General features: G+C 46.1%; 17 non-coding genes across 17 annotated transcripts; 3 read left to right on the top strand and 14 right to left on the bottom strand.

Annotated features, from left to right (window-relative positions):
• Window positions 1-716: 716 nt before the first annotated feature.
• Window positions 717-788, bottom strand: trnad-guc (transfer RNA aspartic acid (anticodon GUC)). The gene has a single exon. It is a non-coding gene; the product is annotated as a tRNA-Asp (tRNA).
• A 557-nt stretch (window positions 789-1,345) lies between these two features.
• LOC140538302 (U5 spliceosomal RNA) lies at window positions 1,346-1,460 on the bottom strand. Its single transcript, XR_011977733.1, has one exon. It is a non-coding gene; the product is annotated as a U5 spliceosomal RNA (small nuclear RNA).
• Window positions 1,461-1,957: 497 nt separating this feature from the next.
• Window positions 1,958-2,029, bottom strand: trnad-guc (transfer RNA aspartic acid (anticodon GUC)). Its single transcript has one exon. It is a non-coding gene; the product is annotated as a tRNA-Asp (tRNA).
• A 1,746-nt stretch (window positions 2,030-3,775) lies between these two features.
• Window positions 3,776-3,847, bottom strand: trnad-guc (transfer RNA aspartic acid (anticodon GUC)). Its single transcript has one exon. It is a non-coding gene; the product is annotated as a tRNA-Asp (tRNA).
• A 557-nt stretch (window positions 3,848-4,404) lies between these two features.
• LOC140538295 (U5 spliceosomal RNA) lies at window positions 4,405-4,519 on the bottom strand. Its single transcript, XR_011977732.1, has one exon. It is a non-coding gene; the product is annotated as a U5 spliceosomal RNA (small nuclear RNA).
• A 485-nt stretch (window positions 4,520-5,004) lies between these two features.
• On the bottom strand, window positions 5,005-5,076 carry trnad-guc (transfer RNA aspartic acid (anticodon GUC)). The gene has a single exon. It is a non-coding gene; the product is annotated as a tRNA-Asp (tRNA).
• A 1,746-nt stretch (window positions 5,077-6,822) lies between these two features.
• Window positions 6,823-6,894, bottom strand: trnad-guc (transfer RNA aspartic acid (anticodon GUC)). The gene has a single exon. It is a non-coding gene; the product is annotated as a tRNA-Asp (tRNA).
• A 557-nt stretch (window positions 6,895-7,451) lies between these two features.
• On the bottom strand, window positions 7,452-7,566 carry LOC140538289 (U5 spliceosomal RNA). Its single transcript, XR_011977731.1, has one exon. It is a non-coding gene; the product is annotated as a U5 spliceosomal RNA (small nuclear RNA).
• Window positions 7,567-8,063: 497 nt separating this feature from the next.
• On the bottom strand, window positions 8,064-8,135 carry trnad-guc (transfer RNA aspartic acid (anticodon GUC)). Its single transcript has one exon. It is a non-coding gene; the product is annotated as a tRNA-Asp (tRNA).
• A 1,746-nt stretch (window positions 8,136-9,881) lies between these two features.
• Window positions 9,882-9,953, bottom strand: trnad-guc (transfer RNA aspartic acid (anticodon GUC)). The gene has a single exon. It is a non-coding gene; the product is annotated as a tRNA-Asp (tRNA).
• Window positions 9,954-10,506: 553 nt separating this feature from the next.
• LOC140538282 (U5 spliceosomal RNA) lies at window positions 10,507-10,621 on the bottom strand. Its single transcript, XR_011977730.1, has one exon. It is a non-coding gene; the product is annotated as a U5 spliceosomal RNA (small nuclear RNA).
• Window positions 10,622-11,118: 497 nt separating this feature from the next.
• Window positions 11,119-11,190, bottom strand: trnad-guc (transfer RNA aspartic acid (anticodon GUC)). The gene has a single exon. It is a non-coding gene; the product is annotated as a tRNA-Asp (tRNA).
• A 1,746-nt stretch (window positions 11,191-12,936) lies between these two features.
• trnad-guc (transfer RNA aspartic acid (anticodon GUC)) lies at window positions 12,937-13,008 on the bottom strand. Its single transcript has one exon. It is a non-coding gene; the product is annotated as a tRNA-Asp (tRNA).
• A 557-nt stretch (window positions 13,009-13,565) lies between these two features.
• Window positions 13,566-13,680, bottom strand: LOC140538275 (U5 spliceosomal RNA). The gene has a single exon (XR_011977729.1). It is a non-coding gene; the product is annotated as a U5 spliceosomal RNA (small nuclear RNA).
• A 3,739-nt stretch (window positions 13,681-17,419) lies between these two features.
• trnad-guc (transfer RNA aspartic acid (anticodon GUC)) lies at window positions 17,420-17,491 on the top strand. Its single transcript has one exon. It is a non-coding gene; the product is annotated as a tRNA-Asp (tRNA).
• Window positions 17,492-19,105: 1,614 nt separating this feature from the next.
• On the top strand, window positions 19,106-19,220 carry LOC140538269 (U5 spliceosomal RNA). Its single transcript, XR_011977728.1, has one exon. It is a non-coding gene; the product is annotated as a U5 spliceosomal RNA (small nuclear RNA).
• Window positions 19,221-19,763: 543 nt separating this feature from the next.
• On the top strand, window positions 19,764-19,835 carry trnad-guc (transfer RNA aspartic acid (anticodon GUC)). Its single transcript has one exon. It is a non-coding gene; the product is annotated as a tRNA-Asp (tRNA).
• The last annotated feature ends 1,447 nt before the right edge of the window (window positions 19,836-21,282 follow it).

The following is a 21,282-nucleotide window of genomic DNA, read 5'->3' as shown; positions in this document are numbered from 1 at the left end:
GTTTTTAGCCTAGATTCACAGATTGAGACTGTGTACCATGTTAAGCCCTTTAGTATAAAAATACACCAATACTTGACACTGGGGTCTCTCTGGACAAACAGAGTGATAAGAACCCCCAGCATGCAGAGGACTTTACGAGTGAGGTGGGTGCTGTGTATGTCATGGAGGGAGGGGAAAGAGGTACTAAACATCTTTTCAGCTGCTGAAGTGTTGAAGGGTCTTGCGGCAGGACGTGCTGCAGGCGCTGTGCCACACAGTGATGCAGCTGGTCAGGATGCTCTGGATGGCACCTCTGTAGAAAGTGCCCATGATGGGGGATGGGGCCTTTTCCTGAAGTAAAAGCTCAACATGCTATGTGTGGCATGGACACTGCCTATTCCTCAGCAAACACCATCAGAACAGTGAAACATGGGGGTGGGAGCATTATGACAATGCAAAGGAAAAAGTTGCTTCAACCAACTTTTTGTTGAGTTGCAACCTCGAGTCATTATACAAAAAGGTGTAGCACTCTATACCGTAGACAAGCTTCTTTATTTCATTCCAAATATGGCATTTCAGCCCTGCTCCAGAGCCTTCATCAGAACATCAGATCAAATGACTTCAGTACTCCAAAAGCCATTTACCTGAAGCAGCTCCCTGTTGGAACAGTTCCTCTCATGGTCAGCAGGGGTCAGTCAGCTCAGCAGTTATCCCCCTCCCCAAAAAAGCCTCTGTGTCTCCCCGTCGGGGAATCGAACCCCGGTCTTCCGCGTGACAGGCGGAGATACTGTCCACTATACTAACGAGGAGGACGACCCTTAACCCTTCTCCACCCCGTCTACTCACCTTCCACCACAACACGCACGTGCAAACGACAGAGACAGATCTCCGTGCACCAGCACTCTCGACAGATCCCCACAACTTCACACCGATCATCAGTCTGATAGAGAGAGAGATCAGACCCCTGATCTGATCCTAAACCTGATCCACACACATATCTAATGTTGTGAAATCCTCTCAGTAGCTGATCACACACACACACACGTATCTACTCTCTCAGCACTGCAGCTCTCCTTTCACACACAAGTAAGTCTCCCTCATTTCAGCAGCAGCAGCAGCAGCATCAGGGCATCAACACTGACTCTCCCAGTGCTCCTTATAGGTGGATCTGAGCTGTAATACCCGGATGAAGGAGATTCCTCCAGCATGGCTCACACTGCCTGTGATCTCGCTACTGCTCACCGACTAAACACAACAGCACTGCCTACAGCACTGACCACGACCTTCAGAGAAACCGCAGAAGCTCCCAGCTCCTCCTGTTCTCCCCGTCTGATGATCCCACTCTTATTTTAGTACCAGTTCAGGAACCCCGCCTTTCAGCAGGGCATCAAAAAATTAGTTGATACTCATAATGTTCCTCCCCACGGAAATCTTTAGTAAAAGGCGAAAGATTTATACGATCTGAAGAGAAACAAGAGTGTACTGAAGACCACCTCGCTCAATCACCACCCCACCAACACACACACACACCTCCACTGCATGGTGACCAGACCACCAGGACCACCAGCACCAGAGTACCTCAATAAAAACTACACATCAGGTCGAAATGCAGCTCTGTGCTCCTCTGTTCTCTCATTTGATCACTAAACTACGATAAACTACTTCGTTAAATAGGAAAGTGGAGGAGTTGGAGACCTGCAGTGCATCATGGGTAACACAGCTCCGTCCTTCCATTGGCTGATTCTGACCCTTACACCTTCTCCAGCCCGGCTTCTCACCTCCTACCACAACACGCACGTGCAAAAGCCAGATCCGCACAACTTCACACCGATCATCAGTCTGATAGAGAGAGAGATCAGACCCCTGATCTGATCCTAAACCTGATCCACACACATATCTAATGTTGTGAAATCCTCTCAGTAGCTGATCACACACACACGGTTTCATAGCTCTACATGTAAAGCTTAAAAACTCTTATCTCCCCGTCGGGGAATCGAACCCCGGTCTTCCGCGTGACAGGCGGAGATACTGTCCACTATACTAACGAGGAAGGCTGTACAGCCCTCGTCTCCACCCCCTCAACTCACCTTCTACCACAACACCCACTCCCTCTCGATATTGATCTGACACTTTATTGATCTGCATTGATCTACATGTTTTTTCTCTACAGCAGCAGGTTGTTAGAATTATCATTCACCTGTGTTTAATTACTGACTAAATTTTACAGGTTTTTTTTTGTATTTCTGTAACATTTACTTTAAAATATGAATAAAAAACTAAATCATTTTCACTCTTTCTAATGAGTGAATTCTGTTACTTTAGGAAGTCATTTAAAAAACATGGGTTTGAGGTGTTGAGCCTTGTCTGAACTGTGCTCTCAGGAGTGATGGAGCTCCATCCACTACATTTGGGATGAGTCGGAGTGGAGGAGTGTTATCTAAAACTAATCCTCCAACATCAGTACCTGACCTCAAGAATACCAGTGTGGTCAAACACAATCAAATCCTCACAGCAACTTTCCAGAATCGAGTGTAAAGTCAAGTCAGATTTATTTGTATAGCGCTGTTGTTGTGACAAAGCAGCTTTACACAATCAGTAATTAGCAAAAGAAAAAAAAGGAAAAATCAACAACATAAAAAAATCTAAGACTACCAGCGAGCAGCCAACGGCGACAGTGGCAAGGAAAGTCTCCCTGCTGGTCGACTGGTAGGTAGAGGGGACCTCAGCGGGCAGTCTTCCAGCAGGTCGGGCTGGGTGACCATTTACTCGGAGGAGGAATGTATTTATAGAGAGCAGAGAATACTGAGCAGTATCAAAGTGCGTCTGACGACTCCGGCAGGTATGACTATAACAGCCTAATTGAAAGGAGAGAGCCAGAAGGTAACACAGACACGGGAGCACCCTGAAATGCTAGCGTGCACCTGCTCCACCGTCCACAAACCTGAGTGATGGCGTGCAAGGAGCGAGACGACAGCGCCAGCATCTTAGCATTCTACAATTCCCTTTGTCCGTAAACCCCTGTACCTACAACCTTTATCTAAAGGAAACATTACTTACCAAAAGCTAAACTAAACAGATGAGTTTTTAGCCTAGATTCACAGATTGAGACTGTGTACCATGTTAAGCCCTTTAGTATAAAAATACACCAATACTTGACACTGGGGTCTCTCTGGACAAACAGAGTGATAAGAACCCCCAGCATGCAGAGGACTTTACGAGTGAGGTGGGTGCTGTGTATGTCATGGAGGGAGGGGAAAGAGGTACTAAACATCTTTTCAGCTGCTGAAGTGTTGAAGGGTCTTGCGGCAGGACGTGCTGCAGGCGCTGTGCCACACAGTGATGCAGCTGGTCAGGATGCTCTGGATGGCACCTCTGTAGAAAGTGCCCATGATGGGGGATGGGGCCTTTTCCTGAAGTAAAAGCTCAACATGCTATGTGTGGCATGGACACTGCCTATTCCTCAGCAAACACCATCAGAACAGTGAAACATGGGGGTGGGAGCATTATGACAATGCAAAGGAAAAAGTTGCTTCAACCAACTTTTTGTTGAGTTGCAACCTCGAGTCATTATACAAAAAGGTGTAGCACTCTATACCGTAGACAAGCTTCTTTATTTCATTCCAAATATGGCATTTCAGCCCTGCTCCAGAGCCTTCATCAGAACATCAGATCAAATGACTTCAGTACTCCAAAAGCCATTTACCTGAAGCAGCTCCCTGTTGGAACAGTTCCTCTCATGGTCAGCAGGGGTCAGTCAGCTCAGCAGTTATCCCCCTCCCCAAAAAAGCCTCTGTGTCTCCCCGTCGGGGAATCGAACCCCGGTCTTCCGCGTGACAGGCGGAGATACTGTCCACTATACTAACGAGGAGGACGACCCTTAACCCTTCTCCACCCCGTCTACTCACCTTCCACCACAACACGCACGTGCAAACGACAGAGACAGATCTCCGTGCACCAGCACTCTCGACAGATCCCCACAACTTCACACCGATCATCAGTCTGATAGAGAGAGAGATCAGACCCCTGATCTGATCCTAAACCTGATCCACACACATATCTAATGTTGTGAAATCCTCTCAGTAGCTGATCACACACACACACACGTATCTACTCTCTCAGCACTGCAGCTCTCCTTTCACACACAAGTAAGTCTCCCTCATTTCAGCAGCAGCAGCAGCAGCATCAGGGCATCAACACTGACTCTCCCAGTGCTCCTTATAGGTGGATCTGAGCTGTAATACCCGGATGAAGGAGATTCCTCCAGCATGGCTCACACTGCCTGTGATCTCGCTACTGCTCACCGACTAAACACAACAGCACTGCCTACAGCACTGACCACGACCTTCAGAGAAACCGCAGAAGCTCCCAGCTCCTCCTGTTCTCCCCGTCTGATGATCCCACTCTTATTTTAGTACCAGTTCAGGAACCCCGCCTTTCAGCAGGGCATCAAAAAATTAGTTGATACTCATAATGTTCCTCCCCACGGAAATCTTTAGTAAAAGGCGAAAGATTTATACGATCTGAAGAGAAACAAGAGTGTACTGAAGACCACCTCGCTCAATCACCACCCCACCAACACACACACACACCTCCACTGCATGGTGACCAGACCACCAGGACCACCAGCACCAGAGTACCTCAATAAAAACTACACATCAGGTCGAAATGCAGCTCTGTGCTCCTCTGTTCTCTCATTTGATCACTAAACTACGATAAACTACTTCGTTAAATAGGAAAGTGGAGGAGTTGGAGACCTGCAGTGCATCATGGGTAACACAGCTCCGTCCTTCCATTGGCTGATTCTGACCCTTACACCTTCTCCAGCCCGGCTTCTCACCTCCTACCACAACACGCACGTGCAAAAGCCAGATCCGCACAACTTCACACCGATCATCAGTCTGATAGAGAGAGAGATCAGACCCCTGATCTGATCCACACACATATCTAATGTTGTGAAATCCTCTCAGTAGCTGATCACACACACACGGTTTCATAGCTCTACATGTAAAGCTTAAAAACTCTTATCTCCCCGTCGGGGAATCGAACCCCGGTCTTCCGCGTGACAGGCGGAGATACTGTCCACTATACTAACGAGGAAGGCTGTACTGCCTTCGTCTCCACCCCCTCAACTCACCTTCTACCACAACACCCACTCCCTCTCGATATTGATCTGACACTTTATTGATCTGCATTGATCTACATGTTTTTTCTCTACAGCAGCAGGTTGTTAGAATTATCATTCACCTGTGTTTAATTACTGACTAAATTTTACAGGTTTTTTTTTGTATTTCTGTAACATTTACTTTAAAATATGAATAAAAAACTAAATCATTTTCACTCTTTCTAATGAGTGAATTCTGTTACTTTAGGAAGTCATTTAAAAAACATGGGTTTGAGGTGTTGAGCCTTGTCTGAACTGTGCTCTCAGGAGTGATGGAGCTCCATCCACTACATTTGGGATGAGTCGGAGTGGAGGAGTGTTATCTAAAACTAATCCTCCAACATCAGTACCTGACCTCAAGAATACCAGTGTGGTCAAACACAATCAAATCCTCACAGCAACTTTCCAGAATCGAGTGTAAAGTCAAGTCAGATTTATTTGTATAGCGCTGTTGTTGTGACAAAGCAGCTTTACACAATCAGTAATTAGCAAAAGAAAAAAAAGGAAAAATCAACAACATAAAAAAATCCAAGACTACCAGCGAGCAGCCAACGGCGACAGTGGCAAGGAAAGTCTCCCTGCTGGTCGACTGGTAGGTAGAGGGGACCTCAGCGGGCAGTCTTCCAGCAGGTCGGGCTGGGTGACCATTTACTCGGAGGAGGAATGTATTTATAGAGAGCAGAGAATACTGAGCAGTATCAAAGTGCGTCTGACGACTCCGGCAGGTATGACTATAACAGCCTAATTGAAAGGAGAGAGCCAGAAGGTAACACAGACACGGGAGCACCCTGAAATGCTAGCGTGCACCTGCTCCACCGTCCACAAACCTGAGTGATGGCGTGCAAGGAGCGAGACGACAGCGCCAGCATCTTAGCATTCTACAATTCCCTTTGTCCGTAAACCCCTGTACCTACAACCTTTATCTAAAGGAAACATTACTTACCAAAAGCTAAACTAAACAGATGAGTTTTTAGCCTAGATTCACAGATTGAGACTGTGTACCATGTTAAGCCCTTTAGTATAAAAATACACCAATACTTGACACTGGGGTCTCTCTGGACAAACAGAGTGATAAGAACCCCCAGCATGCAGAGGACTTTACGAGTGAGGTGGGTGCTGTGTATGTCATGGAGGGAGGGGAAAGAGGTACTAAACATCTTTTCAGCTGCTGAAGTGTTGAAGGGTCTTGCGGCAGGACGTGCTGCAGGCGCTGTGCCACACAGTGATGCAGCTGGTCAGGATGCTCTGGATGGCGCCTCTGTAGAAAGTGCCCATGATGGGGGATGGGGCCTTTTCCTGAAGTAAAAGCTCAACATGCTATGTGTGGCATGGACACTGCCTATTCCTCAGCAAACACCATCAGAACAGTGAAACATGGGGGTGGGAGCATTATGACAATGCAAAGGAAAAAGTTGCTTCAACCAACTTTTTGTTGAGTTGCAACCTCGAGTCATTATACAAAAAGGTGTAGCACTCTATACCGTAGACAAGCTTCTTTATTTCATTCCAAATATGGCATTTCAGCCCTGCTCCAGAGCCTTCATCAGAACATCAGATCAAATGACTTCAGTACTCCAAAAGCCATTTACCTGAAGCAGCTCCCTGTTGGAACAGTTCCTCTCATGGTCAGCAGGGGTCAGTCAGCTCAGCAGTTATCCCCCTCCCCAAAAAAGCCTCTGTGTCTCCCCGTCGGGGAATCGAACCCCGGTCTTCCGCGTGACAGGCGGAGATACTGTCCACTATACTAACGAGGAGGACGACCCTTAACCCTTCTCCACCCCGTCTACTCACCTTCCACCACAACACGCACGTGCAAACGACAGAGACAGATCTCCGTGCACCAGCACTCTCGACAGATCCCCACAACTTCACACCGATCATCAGTCTGATAGAGAGAGATCAGACCCCTGATCTGATCCTAAACCTGATCCACACACATATCTAATGTTGTGAAATCCTCTCAGTAGCTGATCACACACACACACACACGTATCTACTCTCTCAGCACTGCAGCTCTCCTTTCACACACAAGTAAGTCTCCCTCATTTCAGCAGCAGCAGCAGCAGCATCAGGGCATCAACACTGACTCTCCCAGTGCTCCTTATAGGTGGATCTGAGCTGTAATACCCGGATGAAGGAGATTCCTCCAGCATGGCTCACACTGCCTGTGATCTCGCTACTGCTCACCGACTAAACACAGCAGCACTGCCTACAGCACTGACCACGACCTTCAGAGAAACCGCAGAAGCTCCCAGCTCCTCCTGTTCTCCCCGTCTGATGATCCCACTCTTATTTTAGTACCAGTTCAGGAACCCCGCCTTTCAGCAGGGCATCAAAAAATTAGTTGATACTCATAATGTTCCTCCCCACGGAAATCTTTAGTAAAAGGCGAAAGATTTATACGATCTGAAGAGAAACAAGAGTGTACTGAAGACCACCTCGCTCAATCACCACCCCACCAACACACACACACACCTCCACTGCATGGTGACCAGACCACCAGGACCACCAGCACCAGAGTACCTCAATAAAAACTACACATCAGGTCGAAATGCAGCTCTGTGCTCCTCTGTTCTCTCATTTGATCACTAAACTACGATAAACTACTTCGTTAAATAGGAAAGTGGAGGAGTTGGAGACCTGCAGTGCATCATGGGTAACACAGCTCCGTCCTTCCATTGGCTGATTCTGACCCTTACACCTTCTCCAGCCCGGCTTCTCACCTCCTACCACAACACGCACGTGCAAAAGCCAGATCCGCACAACTTCACACCGATCATCAGTCTGATAGAGAGAGAGATCAGACCCCTGATCTGATCCTAAACCTGATCCACACACATATCTAATGTTGTGAAATCCTCTCAGTAGCTGATCACACACACACGGTTTCATAGCTCTACATGTAAAGCTTAAAAACTCTTATCTCCCCGTCGGGGAATCGAACCCCGGTCTTCCGCGTGACAGGCGGAGATACTGTCCACTATACTAACGAGGAAGGCTGTACTGCCCTCGTCTCCACCCCCTCAACTCACCTTCTACCACAACACCCACTCCCTCTCGATATTGATCTGACACTTTATTGATCTGCATTGATCTACATGTTTTTTCTCTACAGCAGCAGGTTGTTAGAATTATCATTCACCTGTGTTTAATTACTGACTAAATTTTACAGGTTTTTTTTTGTATTTCTGTAACATTTACTTTAAAATATGAATAAAAAACTAAATAATTTTCACTCTTTCTAATGAGTGAATTCTGTTACTTTAGGAAGTCATTTAAAAAACATGGGTTTGAGGTGTTGAGCCTTGTCTGAACTGTGCTCTCAGGAGTGATGGAGCTCCATCCACTACATTTGGGATGAGTCGGAGTGGAGGAGTGTTATCTAAAACTAATCCTCCAACATCAGTACCTGACCTCAAGAATACCAGTGTGGTCAAACACAATCAAATCCTCACAGCAACTTTCCAGAATCGAGTGTAAAGTCAAGTCAGATTTATTTGTATAGCGCTGTTGTTGTGACAAAGCAGCTTTACACAATCAGTAATTAGCAAAAGAAAAAAAAGGAAAAATCCACAACATAAAAAAATCTAAGACTACCAGCGAGCAGCCAACGGCGACAGTGGCAAGGAAAGTCTCCCTGCTGGTCGACTGGTAGGTAGAGGGGACCTCAGTGGGCAGTCTTCCAGCAGGTCGGGCTGGGTGACCATTTACTCGGAGGAGGAATGTATTTATAGAGAGCAGAGAATACTGAGCAGTATCAAAGTGCGTCTGACGACTCCGGCAGGTATGACTATAACAGCCTATTTGAAAGGAGAGAGCCAGAAGGTAACACAGACACGGGAGCACCCTGAAATGCTAGCGTGCACCTGCTCCACCGTCCACAAACCTGAGTGATGGCGTGCAAGGAGCGAGACGACAGCGCCAGCATCTTAGCATTCTACAATTCCCTTTGTCCGTAAACCCCTGTACCTACAACCTTTATCTAAAGGAAACATTACTTACCAAAAGCTAAACTAAACAGATGAGTTTTTAGCCTAGATTCACAGATTGAGACTGTGTACCATGTTAAGCCCTTTAGTATAAAAATACACCAATACTTGACACTGGGGTCTCTCTGGACAAACAGAGTGATAAGAACCCCCAGCATGCAGAGGACTTTACGAGTGAGGTGGGTGCTGTGTATGTCATGGAGGGAGGGGAAAGAGGTACTAAACATCTTTTCAGCTGCTGAAGTGTTGAAGGGTCTTGCGGCAGGACGTGCTGCAGGCGCTGTGCCACACAGTGATGCAGCTGGTCAGGATGCTCTGGATGGCGCCTCTGTAGAAAGTGCCCATGATGGGGGATGGGGCCTTTTCCTGAAGTAAAAGCTCAACATGCTATGTGTGGCATGGACACTGCCTATTCCTCAGCAAACACCATCAGAACAGTGAAACATGGGGGTGGGAGCATTATGACAATGCAAAGGAAAAAGTTGCTTCAACCAACTTTTTGTTGAGTTGCAACCTCGAGTCATTATACAAAAAGGTGTAGCACTCTATACCGTAGACAAGCTTCTTTATTTCATTCCAAATATGGCATTTCAGCCCTGCTCCAGAGCCTTCATCAGAACATCAGATCAAATGACTTCAGTACTCCAAAAGCCATTTACCTGAAGCAGCTCCCTGTTGGAACAGTTCCTCTCATGGTCAGCAGGGGTCAGTCAGCTCAGCAGTTATCCCCCTCCCCAAAAAAGCCTCTGTGTCTCCCCGTCGGGGAATCGAACCCCGGTCTTCCGCGTGACAGGCGGAGATACTGTCCACTATACTAACGAGGAGGACGACCCTTAACCCTTCTCCACCCCGTCTACTCACCTTCCACCACAACACGCACGTGCAAACGACAGAGACAGATCTCCGTGCACCAGCACTCTCGACAGATCCCCACAACTTCACACCGATCATCAGTCTGATAGAGAGAGATCAGACCCCTGATCTGATCCTAAACCTGATCCACACACATATCTAATGTTGTGAAATCCTCTCAGTAGCTGATCACACACACACACGTATCTACTCTCTCAGCACTGCAGCTCTCCTTTCACACACAAGTAAGTCTCCCTCATTTCAGCAGCAGCAGCAGCAGCATCAGGGCATCAACACTGACTCTCCCAGTGCTCCTTATAGGTGGATCTGAGCTGTAATACCCGGATGAAGGAGATTCCTCCAGCATGGCTCACACTGCCTGTGATCTCGCTACTGCTCACCGACTAAACACAGCAGCACTGCCTACAGCACTGACCACGACCTTCAGAGAAACCGCAGAAGCTCCCAGCTCCTCCTGTTCTCCCCATCTGATGATCCCACTCTTATTTTAGTACCAGTTCAGGAACCCCGCCTTTCAGCAGGGCATCAAAAAATTAGTTGATACTCATAATGTTCCTCCCCACGGAAATCTTTAGTAAAAGGCGAAAGATTTATACGATCTGAAGAGAAACAAGAGTGTACTGAAGACCACCTCGCTCAATCACCACCCCACCAACACACACACACACCTCCACTGCATGGTGACCAGACCACCAGGACCACCAGCACCAGAGTACCTCAATAAAAACTACACATCAGGTCGAAATGCAGCTCTGTGCTCCTCTGTTCTCTCATTTGATCACTAAACTACGATAAACTACTTCGTTAAATAGGAAAGTGGAGGAGTTGGAGACCTGCAGTGCATCATGGGTAACACAGCTCCGTCCTTCCATTGGCTGATTCTGACCCTTACACCTTCTCCAGCCCGGCTTCTCACCTCCTACCACAACACGCACGTGCAAAAGCCAGATCCGCACAACTTCACACCGATCATCAGTCTGATAGAGAGAGAGATCAGACCCCTGATCTGATCCTAAACCTGATCCACACACATATCTAATGTTGTGAAATCCTCTCAGTAGCTGATCACACACACACGGTTTCATAGCTCTACATGTAAAGCTTAAAAACTCTTATCTCCCCGTCGGGGAATCGAACCCCGGTCTTCCGCGTGACAGGCGGAGATACTGTCCACTATACTAACGAGGAAGGCTGTACTGCCCTCGTCTCCACCCCCTCAACTCACCTTCTACCACAACACCCACTCCCTCTCGATATTGATCTGACACTTTATTGATCTGCATTGATCTACATGTTTTTTCTCTACAGCAGCAGGTTGTTAGAATTATCATTCACCTGTGTTTAATTACTGACTAAATTTTACAGGTTTTTTTTTGTATTTCTGTAACATTTACTTTAAAATATGAATAAAAAACTAAATCATTTTCACTCTTTCTAATGAGTGAATTCTGTTACTTTAGGAAGTCATTTAAAAAACATGGGTTTGAGGTGTTGAGCCTTGTCTGAACTGTGCTCTCAGGAGTGATGGAGCTCCATCCACTACATTTGGGATGAGTCGGAGTGGAGGAGTGTTATCTAAAACTAATCCTCCAACATCAGTACCTGACCTCAAGAATACCAGTGTGGTCAAACACAATCAAATCCTCACAGCAACTTTCCAGAATCGAGTGTAAAGTCAAGTCAGATTTATTTGTATAGCGCTGTTGTTGTGACAAAGCAGCTTTACACAATCAGTAATTAGCAAAAGAAAAAAAAGGAAAAATCAACAACATAAAAAAATCCAAGACTACCAGCGAGCAGCCAACGGCGACAGTGGCAAGGAAAGTCTCCCTGCTGGTCGACTGGTAGGTAGAGGGGACCTCAGCGGGCAGTCTTCCAGCAGGTCGGGCTGGGTGACCATTTACTCGGAGGAGGAATGTATTTATAGAGAGCAGAGAATACTGAGCAGTATCAAAGTGCGTCTGACGACTCCGGCAGGTATGACTATAACAGCCTAATTGAAAGGAGAGAGCCAGAAGGTAACACAGACACGGGAGCACCCTGAAATGCTAGCGTGCACCTGCTCCACCGTCCACAAACCTGAGTGATGGCGTGCAAGGAGCGAGACGACAGCGCCAGCATCTTAGCATTCTACAATTCCCTTTGTCCGTAAACCCCTGTACCTACAACCTTTATCTAAAGGAAACATTACTTACCAAAAGCTAAACTAAACAGATGAGTTTTTAGCCTAGATTCACAGATTGAGACTGTGTACCATGTTAAGCCCTTTAGTATAAAAATACACCAATACTTGACACTGGGGTCTCTCTGGACAAACAGAGTGATAAGAACCCCCAGCATGCAGAGGACTTTACGAGTGAGGTGGGTGCTGTGTATGTCATGGAGGGAGGGGAAAGAGGTACTAAACATCTTTTCAGCTGCTGAAGTGTTGAAGGGTCTTGCGGCAGGACGTGCTGCAGGCGCTGTGCCACACAGTGATGCAGCTGGTCAGGATGCTCTGGATGGCGCCTCTGTAGAAAGTGCCCATGATGGGGGATGGGGCCTTTTCCTGAAGTAAAAGCTCAACATGCTATGTGTGGCATGGACACTGCCTATTCCTCAGCAAACACCATCAGAACAGTGAAACATGGGGGTGGGAGCATTATGACAATGCAAAGGAAAAAGTTGCTTCAACCAACTTTTTGTTGAGTTGCAACCTCGAGTCATTATACAAAAAGGTGTAGCACTCTATACCGTAGACAAGCTTCTTTATTTCATTCCAAATATGGCATTTCAGCCCTGCTCCAGAGCCTTCATCAGAACATCAGATCAAATGACTTCAGTACTCCAAAAGCCATTTACCTGAAGCAGCTCCCTGTTGGAACAGTTCCTCTCATGGTCAGCAGGGGTCAGTCAGCTCAGCAGTTATCCCCCTCCCCAAAAAAGCCTCTGTGTCTCCCCGTCGGGGAATCGAACCCCGGTCTTCCGCGTGACAGGCGGAGATACTGTCCACTATACTAACGAGGAGGACGACCCTTAACCCTTCTCCACCCCGTCTACTCACCTTCCACCACAACACGCACGTGCAAACGACAGAGACAGATCTCCGTGCACCAGCACTCTCGACAGATCCCCACAACTTCACACCGATCATCAGTCTGATAGAGAGAGATCAGACCCCTGATCTGATCCTAAACCTGATCCACACACATATCTAATGTTGTGAAATCCTCTCAGTAGCTGATCACACACACACACACACGTATCTACTCTCTCAGCACTGCAGCTCTCCTTTCACACACAAGTAAGTCTCCCTCATTTCAGCAGCAGCAGCAGCAGCATCAGGGCATCAACACTGACTCTCCCAGTGCTCCTTATAGGTGGATCTGAGCTGTAATACCCGGATGAAGGAGATTCCTCCAGCATGGCTCACACTGCCTGTGATCTCGCTACTGCTCTCCGACTAAACACAGCAGCACTGCCTACAGCACTGACCACGACCTTCAGAGAAACCGCAGAAGCTCCCAGCTCCTCCTGTTCTCCCCGTCTGATGATCCCACTCTTATTTTAGTACCAGTTCAGGAACCCCGCCTTTCAGCAGGGCATCAAAAAATTAGTTGATACTCATAATGTTCCTCCCCACGGAAATCTTTAGTAAAAGGCGAAAGATTTATACGATCTGAAGAGAAACAAGAGTGTACTGAAGACCACCTCGCTCAATCACCACCCCACCAACACACCACACACCTCCACTGCATGGTGACCAGACCACCAGGACCACCATAAACCGAGTCTGTGAGTCAAAATACAATAAAATCAGTAAGATCTACTGCTGAGTGTCTGAACACTCACTGTCTCTCCAAACTACGATAAACTACCGAAAACATGTGAGTTTGAGGTCTGCGGTGCATTCTGGGTAACCGAGCTCCGTCCTGCCATTGGTTGATTCAGTGTTTCCGTGTCTGTGGAGGATCTTGTCCCTCCAGAAATGTCTAAAAGAGTTTAAAGGACAGGTTTGTGTAAAGATTCGCTTCAATAGTGAAAAACTGTGTAAAGGAGGAGCGACGCGTCCGGATCTGTCCGGATCTGATTTTCCTGATAGGCTCAACACGTGGATCCAGGTTCATCCGCTGCTCCAGTGAATGTAAGGTCATGGACTTCTAGTCAGGCAGAAATCGAGGCGCACATGAAGTTTCATTCAACTACTGTCTTTGTTTACAGCAGGAGAATAAAGCCTCTACAGTGAGAGCAAACACAGGACAGCATGATTCAGCCGATCCAGCTGGTTTATAACTTTAATAGAGCTCATTTCAAATCAAATCAAAAATCAAATCAAATTTTATTTGTCACATACATAGTCATACACAGTATAACTTGCAGTGAAATGCTTTTTTGACAGTCTGCCCACATCAAGCTATACAATAAAAATCTACATTTAAACTTAACTAAACCTTAACTTAATGAAGTAAAGTGCAAAAGTGCAAAAGAAAAATAAAATAAAAATGAAGAAAATAAAAATAGAATAAGTTACATTTAAGTTAAAGAATAGAATATAAAAATATGAAAATATAGAAATATAAGCAAAAAAAAATACAGATTACAAATATACAAATATATATACAGAGATGAAATAGTGCGTGTCTGTGTGTGTGTGTGTGTATATATATACATACATATACATATGTACATATTTATCTGTATGTGAGTGTATGTGTGAGTTAAAAAGAAATATTTTCATTGTTGTCCGTAGTGTGTTTTCCGTGAGCCATGGTTGTGTATTGTAGTGAGTGAGGGTCCAGTTTGTGTATGTAGATACTTTGATTTAGTGTCCTAAGTCCCTGTCCCCATTCAAGGCACGGATGGCTTGTGGAAAGAAGCTCCTCCTCATTCTCTCTGTGTTAGCCTTCAGGGTTCTTAAGCGTTTCCCCGAGGGCAACAGAGAGAACAGTCCATTGTTGGGATGACTGGGGTCCTTCACAATCTTCTTGGCCTTGGTCCAACACCGCTTCTTGTAGATGGACTGCAGGTCAGGAAACTCCATCCTAGTGATTCGCTCTGCTGAACGTCTCACTCGTTGTAGCGCTTGCCTGTCCTGCTTGGTGCTGTTCCCAAACCAGACTGTGATGTTCCCCGTGAGGATGCTCTCGATGGTGCAGGAGTAGAAGGATCGTAGTACCTTGGAGGGCAGTCTGAAGTCCCTCAGTCGTCTCAGGTGGTATAGGCGCTGACGAGCCTTCTTCGTTATGTGTTGATGTGGCAACTCCATGACAGGTCCTGAGAGATGGTCACTCCAAGGTATTTGAAGCTTCCTACCCTATCCACCGCCGTTCCACTGATGTGGACAGGTTGGTAGCTCCTCTGCTGTTTCCTGCTAAAGTCCACAATCAGCTCCTTCATTTTGCTGGCATTTAGCTGGAGATTATTATCCTGGCACCAGTTCTCCAGGGTTCTAATCTCTTCCAGGTAGGCCTTCTTGTTATTTCCTGAGATCAGGCCCACCACAACTGTGTCGTCAGCAAACTTAATGATGTTGGTGGAGCTGGAAGTGGCTTTGCAGTCTGAGGTGTACAGCGAGTACAGCAGAGGGCTAAGGACACAGCCCTGAGGGGCTCCGGTACTGAGGGTGAGGGTGGGTGAGACATGCTTGCCTACCCGAACAGCTTGTGGTCTGTTAGTCAGGAAGTTGGAGATCCAGTCACAGATGGATGGGTGGAGACCTAGATCTTCCAGCTTTGTGGTGAGTCTTGAGGGAATAATAGTGTTAAATGCTGAACTGTAGTCCACAAACAGCATTTTAACATAATTACCCCTCCCAGCATCCAGATGTGTCATCGATGTGTGGAGAAGGTGAGCGATGGCATCATCTGTGGAACGGTTTGGACGGTATGCAGTTCATTTCCTCTGTTTCTCTCACATTAGACCTGATACACACCTGATGTTCACCACCATCTACCCTGAACACAGCGGTAACACCACCAGCACGGATCACATACCCGCTGTTTTTATCTTCTTAATGCTAATATAAAAATCATATTTCATATGTCCATAAATATCTAGACACTCTTTCTAATGAGTGAATTCTGTTACTTTAGGAAGTCATTTAAAAAACATGGGTTTGAGGTGTTGAGCCTTGTCTGAACTGTGCTCTCAGGAGTGATGGAGCTCCATCCACTACATTTGGGATGAGTCGGAGTGGAGGAGTGTTATCTAAAACTAATCCTCCAACATCAGTACCTGACCTCACCAATACCTGTGTGGTCAAACACAATCAAATCCTCAAAGCAACTTTCCAGAATGGAGTGTAAAGCATTTCCAGTGTAAACCCTTGATTTCAGGTGTCTACAAGTCTTTGGTTCCAGCATGTGTATACTGGCGTGTATTGGCTAAATATATTATGTAATGTTTTAATAAAGCTGCAGAGGCTGTGTTTCCTACGTCTCAATTAACTGACTCAACTGGCTAGTGCTTTGGGACTGATCTGGATTGTCAGCAGGGTGGTGTATGCACACGGATACTCGTCTGGAGGTGAGCAGCTGGTTTTCCTCTTTTCATTAGTCTTATGTAGAGGTCATAGGTATGTACAGACACCAGTCATATTGTGTATGTATTGAATCTATCAGAGTAGCTCACTTTTAAAACAGTTCAACACCAGCTAAACACCAGTAAAACTACCTACCAGTTACACCACAACTAACAGCTGTGTTTTTCTAGACAAAGCGTTGGGCAGTTGGGAGTGAGGTGAGGTGAGGTGGTGATCGTCTAACATCCTAACCACAGAAAGCCTTCCCTGGATAGTAGCGAGAGTTACTCCATTAAAGCAGGATGAATCTTTTAATAACCTTGATTTTAGAGGAGACAATAAATGAGCAATGTGTCCCAATACTTTTGTCCATAAAGTATATCTATATAAAAACAAAAAGATACTATTGTAGGTTTTTTTAACGTGCTTATAGTCCACCTCTTCACATCTAAAGGAAATCCAGATGATGTACATGTCTTCTATACAGAAGTTCTTATATGAAGAAAGGTCTGCTGACTACTGTCAGCACTCGTTCACTGAAGTCTGTGCTTCAGCCTCTGTGTCTGGTAGAAATCCCCACTGTCGGAGCAGCGCCTCCCGCTGAGCTGGAGGAGTAATAAAATACTCTCTCTGCTGAGGAGAATAGCTTTCCTCTGTTGGTACGACGTCTCTGTAGGTCCAGTCCTGCCAGCGGTAGTTAAATCAGAAACGATTCCGTTTGGGACCGCCCATATGGTGACGTCATGTCTTTAGAAGCTTCTGATAGGTCTACTGGAAACATCTGGGTTAATTAGAGACACACCTGTGGATGTATTTTAAGGCACTCCTGAAACACACTGCTGCTTTGTGTATATATATATATTTATATACAGATATCTGCATGCATGTGTGGGTGTGGTGAAGGCTTAAGGGTCGTCCTCCTCGTTAGTATAGTGGACAGTATCTCCGCCTGTCACGCGGAAGACCGGGGTTCGATTCCCCGACGGGGAGACACACAGGCTTTTTTGGGGAGGGGGACAACTGCTGAGCTCACTGACCCCTGCTGGCCATGAGAGGAACTGTTCCAACAGGGAGCTGCTTCAGATAAATGCTGTTCGAGCCAGAGTGACCAACACAACCAAGTTGGCTGACTTGTGACAAATGCTGGTTGAGGAATGGGATGCCATCTCACAGCAGTGTGTGACCAGGCTGGTGACCAGCATGAGAAGAAGGTGCCAGGCTGTTGTGGCTGTGTGTGGTTCTTCCACACGCTACTGAGGCTCCTGGCTTTCCAGGCTTTTCCAGTGGTATAAGATTTATTGCCAAGAAGCATCGTTACAACACAGAAATAATCTACCGAACACAAACTTCCTAACTTTTTGTTTAGTTACAGACAAAGACACAAAGAAACAAAGAAACCCCACAAAGAACAAAGACATCCCCATATCTCCTAAATAGCAGTTTATCAGGAGGAGCGCTGACTCTGTTCTTCAGATGGTATAGATGGCGGTTTGGTGGGTGTTGTGAACTGGGAGAGTGAACATCTTTAACTGTAAGTATGAGGACATGGTGGAGTCTCCATTGACTGTTGAATGAGGAGACAGAGACTTTTCTGATCTGTGGAAATGGCTGTGGAGATAGAGTAGAAGAAAGGGAGTCCATTAACGTGCTTGTATATTTGAAGGAGTGGGTACAGGGTACTTCAGGGAATGCCTACATGTCTAAAACCCTCACTTCTTACTGAACACAGAGGCAGCGTCCAAAAACTTTTGCTACTCCTCCTTTCCTACTGCTCCTCGCCTACCCCAGAAGATGGTGGAGGAATCAAGGCGAGGAGAGGAGCAGGAGAAATGGAGAGAAGAAGCATTGATGGGGGGAATGGGACAGCTGATCCCTTTTAGATATGATGTTGACTACTGATGAACTCAGCCAATCACATCACTTGCTTTCAGCACACCCCCAGTACTGCCCAGCCAATCACAGCTGTTGCTTAGAGCAGCACATATACTACAACTGTGTCATTATAACTTAATCGTGAATTAAACTAAATAAATCTAAATAAATATAATATTTAAAAAGTCTGATAATATCTGGTTATAAAGGATCATTTATAAAGATTGTATAAATAATATATTAGTTAATAAAGCTGTACTGAACACACACAGTACCTGCGGTTGTATTCACTGCAGAAACACAGTTCAGCTCAGTTCCACTAAACAGAGGAACATGGTAGTTCATCTAGACTCTACATTTCTATCATTGCTCTGCTGCTCACTGGCAGTCTGGGAGTGCAGCACTGGTGTCGACTGAAGAGGAGCACCGGTAAGAAAAGCAGCAACTTGTGGAGTTTCTGGACGCAGCCTGAATCAGCCAATGGTAGGACGGAGCTGTGTTACCCATGATGCACTGCAGGTCTCCAACTCCTCCACTTTCCTAGTTAACGAAGTAGTTTATCGTAGTTTAGTGATCAAATGAGAGAACAGAGGAGCACAGAGCTGCATTTCGACCTGATGTGTAGTTTTTATTGAGGTACTCTGGTGCTGGTGGTCCTGGTGGTCTGGTCACCATGCAGTGGAGGTGTGTGGTGTGTTGGTGGGGTGGTGATTGAGCGAGGTGGTCTTCAGTACACTCTTGTTTCTCTTCAGATCGTATAAATCTTTCGCCTTTTACTAAAGATTTCCGTGGGGAGGAACATTATGAGTATCAACTAATTTTTTGATGCCCTGCTGAAAGGCGGGGTTCCTGAACTGGTACTAAAATAAGAGTGGGATCATCAGATGGGGAGAACAGGAGGAGCTGGGAGCTTCTGCGGTTTCTCTGAAGGTCGTGGTCAGTGCTGTAGGCAGTGCTGCTGTGTTTAGTCGGTGAGCAGTAGCGAGATCACAGGCAGTGTGAGCCATGCTGGAGGAATCTCCTTCATCCGGGTATTACAGCTCAGATCCACCTATAAGGAGCACTGGGAGAGTCAGTGTTGATGCCCTGATGCTGCTGCTGCTGAAATGAGGGAGACTGACGTGTGTGTGTGAAAGGAGAGCTGCAGTGCTGAGAGAGTAGATACGTGTGTGTGTGTGTGATCAGCTACTGAGAGGATTTCACAACATTAGATATGTGTGTGGATCAGGTTTAGGATCAGATCAGGGGTCTGATCTCTCTCTATCAGACTGATGATCGGTGTGAAGTTGTGGGGATCTGTCGAGAGTGCTGGTGCACGGATCTGTCGTTTGCACGTGCGTGTTGTGGTGGAAGGTGAGTAGACGGGGTGGAGAAGGGTTAAGGGTCGTCCTCCTCGTTAGTATAGTGGACAGTATCTCCGCCTGTCACGCGGAAGACCGGGGTTCGATTCCCCGACGGGGAGATAAGAGTTTTTAATTTTTACATGTAGAGCTATGAAACTATATGTGTGTGTGTGTGTGAGAGTGATAAAATGTGTGTGTGTTTTAGTTAAAGCTGTTAAAATGGGAGGAACAGAAACTGGACTGTTGTTGGACAGGGACTGTATGAACAGGGAGCTGCTGCAGAAACCAGAAGTTTACACTCACTTTATTAAAAGACACACGAGCTTTCTTTCCTCACTGTCTGACATGAAACCAGAATAAACTTTTCCCTATTTTTATTACTTTCTTCAAAGTCAAAAGTTTAAATACACTAAGATTACTGTGCCTTTAAACAGTTTGGGACCGCCCATATGATGACGTCATGTCTTTAGAAGCTTCTGATAGGTCTACTGGAAACATCTGGGTTAATTAGAGACACACCTGTGGATGTATTTTAAGGCACTCCTGAAACACACTGCTGCTTTGTGTATATATATATTTATATACATATATCTGCATGCATGTGTGGGTGTGGTGAAGGCTTAAGGGTCGTCCTCCTCGTTAGTATAGTGGACAGTATCTCCGCCTGTCACGCGGAAGACCGGGGTTCGATTACCCGACGGGGAGACACACAGGCTTTTTTGGGGAGGGGGATAACTGCTGAGCTCACTGACCCCTGCTGACCATGAGAGGAACTGTTCCAACAGGGGGTTGCAATTTACACTCAAGAGGACATTCAGGTGCTATTTATTGATTCAGGTGCTATTTATTGATTTCAGCTCTGCGTTCAACACCATCATCCCCCAACAGCTCGTTCTCAAACTGGACAGACTGGGGCTGAACACCTCATTGTGTAACTGGCTGTTAGACTTCCTGACCAGGAGACCACAGTGAGTACGGGTCAGTAGTAACACATCCAGCTCCATCACACTGAACACTGAGGCCCCCCAAGAATGTGTGCTGAGCCCCCTTCTATTCACTCTGCTGACTCAGATGGCACCACAGCCATTGCACCTACAGGCCATAGATACTACTGATAAGCTATTCTCACTCTTATCCTACAGTCACTGCATTACTGCACCATTACTCATTTCATGTTCACACTGCTGTGGGTCACAATATATATATAATAAATAATGAAATATCATTAAAACTAAAGTAAGATTAAAGTCTTCTCTACTGGAAATGCTTTACACTCGATTCTGGAAAGTTGCTGTGAGGATTTGATTGTGTTTGACCACACAGGTATTGGTGAGGTCAGGTACTGATGTTGGAGGATTAGTTTTAGATAACACTCCTCCACTCCGACTCATCCCAAATGTAGTGGATGGAGCTCCATCACTCCTGAGAGCACAGTTCAGACAAGGCTCAACACCTCAAACCCATGTTTTTTAAATGACTTCCTAAAGTAACAGAATTCACTCATTAGAAAGAGTGAAAATGATTTAGTTTTTTATTCATACTTAGAAGTAAATTTTTTCCAGCTTG

The sequence above is a fragment of the Salminus brasiliensis genome, chromosome 1 (genome assembly GCF_030463535.1).
Source record: "Salminus brasiliensis chromosome 1, fSalBra1.hap2, whole genome shotgun sequence".
NCBI classification, from domain to species: domain Eukaryota; kingdom Metazoa; phylum Chordata; class Actinopteri; order Characiformes; family Bryconidae; genus Salminus; species Salminus brasiliensis.
Note: the sequence above shows the minus strand (reverse complement) of the source record. Positions and strands in the feature narration are given on the sequence as shown.